The sequence below is a fragment of the Octopus bimaculoides genome, chromosome 3 (genome assembly GCF_001194135.2).
Source record: "Octopus bimaculoides isolate UCB-OBI-ISO-001 chromosome 3, ASM119413v2, whole genome shotgun sequence".
Lineage (NCBI taxonomy): Eukaryota > Metazoa > Mollusca > Cephalopoda > Octopoda > Octopodidae > Octopus > Octopus bimaculoides.
The window spans coordinates 83,971,293-83,974,974 of NC_068983.1; positions in this window are offsets into that span (position 1 = coordinate 83,971,293).

Here is a 3,682-nt window from a genome sequence, read left to right on the forward strand (position 1 = left end):
TATATATATATATATATATATATATATATGTATTTTTGTATGTATATGCATGTATGCATGTATATACATGACATGCAATCCATACACATGATTGAGTTATATATATACATACGTACACACATACACACATACATACACACACATCCCCACTCATAATCGTAAGATTGTTGTTTCGATTCCTAGACCGAATTATGCATTGGCTTTTGAGAACACGCTGCTCTACGCCACTCATCTGACAAAAATTGTTAATCCTATGACAGACGGGATAATATACACAGCATCCGTTTGATGTCCCAGGAAGAACTTTTCATTCTTTTTATGTGTGCGTGTGTGTGTGTGTATAAAAGGATAAAATTATTATTATATTGTAAAATAATAATAATATGAGTGGCTAGCATGCATTAAAAACCGTAGAGGTAAAAATTAATATAAAGTTATAATTATATATAAAAATATACATAATTATAATGTCACAGCGTCCTTCTAAGAGTAGCTTCTTCCGGTGTAAAACCTGCTGTTTCACGTGTTTACTGGTCATCTCGTTTCGGCCTGTTATTAAGTGTCAGTCACGAGGACTCAGAAAATGTAAGTTATGTTGTACAAGCGTTTCTCTCTGTTAACCAATGACGTACAGATATCTGTTTATAGTTACCTCATTTGTCATTCTATCAACTGCAATTCCTATGGCGATAGAAGAGTGGTGAACTACGCTGACCTAATCAGTTGGAAATCATGCAGATCTGTTACAGGACTGAGCAGTCATCTGAGAGAACATGGACAGGAAGTCAGAAGTGTCACTGAGGAAGCGCAACGAGGAAGCGCAAAGGCAGCAATCATCTCTAAAGAAGGAACAATTACTGCGTGGGGAGTCTTCAACTGTTGCACCTTACTATCATCGATAACCTTTCTTGGCGACCGTAAATCTTAGCTAAGCCCACATCATAAAGACAGGTCCTTCTCTTCAAAGCAAGAAAATGTCTCATCCCTTACAGTTGCTGACACTCAACTAGGCTCAAGTGCGAATCATACTGGATAACTAGTCTCATATCTAGGGCGTACATATACATCCAGAGAAGGGCCACTTGTTTGACTGGAGTTAAATCACTAACAGTCACGCACCAGCCTCTAACCCACAGGCTTCCATTCTCTTCTTGTCATTTCTGTTGCTACTTGAAAAGTCACTATTCCTCTAAGTACGATAGTTACGTGCCTCCATTAAGCAACTCTAAGCCGCTCGTCTCTCCTTCCTCATCTTCCTTGATGCATTCAACCACTCCCCAGGCCTTAAACTAACCACTATTCCTCTTTTACTCTTTTACTCTTTTACTTGTTTCAGTCATTTGACTGCGGCCATGCTGGAGCACCACCTTTAGTCGAACAAATCGATCCCAAGACTTATTTTTTTTGTAAGCCTAGTATTTATTCTATCGGTCTCTTTTGCCGAACCGCTAAGTTACGGGAACGTAAACACACCAGCATCGGTTGTCAAGCGATGTTGGGGGGACAAACACAGACACACAAACATTTACACACACATGCACACATGTTTCCGTCTACCAAATCCACTCACAAGGGTTTGGTCGGCCCGAGGCTATAGTAGAAGACACTTGCCCGAGGTGCCACGCAGTGGGACTGAACCCGGAACCAGGTGGTTCGTAAGCAAGTTACTTACCACAAAGCCACTCCTATGTACCTTTTTCCTTAGAACATCACCCTCCTTCACCCTAGCATCTTCTCTCTGCTTATATCTTTCCAATAAGTGTGGATCTACAATAATCTGTACGGGTCAACATCTTCAATCTCACTAGGCTCGAAAGGCTTACAAAGGTCATGCGCATTGCCTCTTCCTCCAACTTAGCAAGTAGACGAATAACTATGTATAATATATATATAATTGAAAACCAAGAGGAGTGTGGAGGAGTGTGGACATTTATTCACATCCAAAACTTTTTATTAAAAAGTTTTCTACAGCATGTATAACAATGACCAATACATGTTTCTACTGCAGCAACTACACATTGTTCTGTATGCAATTATGCATCCTAGTCGCAGCAGTTTCATCAAGGGTCTACCACTTGCGATTAGGTGGGATACTGGAAACAAAGGACACCTCATACATGCCAGTGAAACTTGCTTACATCTACCGCTCGACGTCAAGGCAAGGAGACTGTAAAACAATCAAACACACATACACACACATATATACACATCGAGTGGATCGTTGGTGTAACCATAGCGTTCTGATGATCTCATCAGCTAGCTAACTTTATTTCCATTGATTTGTGAATATGCAACTGAATTGATAAAGCGGAGCAAACATGTAAGCATAATTTCTTTAACACTGAAGTTAATATTATATGAAGAAGGTTGCGAAACGGTTAAAACCCTTAGACTGTCACGTGATTAAATAAATATATAGTTACCTCTCATGCCTCGTGACTTTATGGTCTGTATATACACATATGTATGTGTTTGTGTTTGTGTTTGTGTGCATATTTAAATGTATCTATACGAGAGTTGGCTAAAATGTTCATAGGCTGAGCTGATACTCTCATAGAATGTGGCCAAATAAGGTTTATTTTTGAACATGGTTCCCTTTGTGGTTCACACACTTCTTCATTGGTGTTCCAGTGCTTGGATCTCGTTCGTGAAGAAACTTTTAGCTTGTTGATAAAAAAAAGTCATCAACAACAGATATGACGTCAACATCACTGCGATACTGCTTTCCCAACCACGTGTTGGAGCCAAATCAGAAGACTAGGGAAGCTAGTCAACCAATTCAACGCAACAGTCACGCACAGCAACCATTGAAACCATAGACTTGTGTGCTGGAGCATTGTCCTCATGAAACAAGATCCCTTTCGTCAGTTTTCCTGGGCATTTGGTGTTGATAGCTTTCGTAACTGCCTCAGTAAGCTGGCATTGTTCTCTCCATTGATGGCGTGGCCCTTTTAAAGATAGTCAATAAATACAATGTTTTTTGCATCCCAAAAAACTGAGGGCATCACCTTCCCTGCCGATGAAACAACCTGGGCTTTCTTTGGAGGAGGTGAGGTGGAATGTTTCCACTTCATGGACTGTCTCTTTGCCTCTAGCTCAAAGTGATGAAACCAATACTCATACTGGCTTCGGAAATGTCCAAGGAAACCAGATCGATTTGCCTCAGAGTCAGATCTCTCTCTCTATCTCTCTCTCCCTCTCTCTCTCTCTCTCTTTCTCTCTTCTCTCTCTCTCTCTCTATCTCTCTCTCTCTCTCTCTCTCTCTCTCTCTCTCTCTCTCTCTCTCTCTCTCTCTCTCTCTCTCTCTCTCTCTCTCTCTCTCTCTCTCTCAGTAGGTTCATGGCTACAGACGTGGGCGAGTTCGATTCAGTAGATTATATTGACGAGGTATTTTATCTACTGAAGAATGAAAGGCAAATTAGAAATCGGCTGGATTCGACAATAGAACATAAATAATCGAAACAAATACCTCAGGTTTTTTATCCGATTCAGCCAATTCACTGCCACTACACACGCACATATACATACATATAAATACATACATACAAATATGCATGCATACATATATACATGCAAACATATATATATATATGTATATGTTATATGTATGCATGTATACCAGCTAGTAGTTATAAAATATAAATATGCATCCATATATATATATATATATATATATATATAT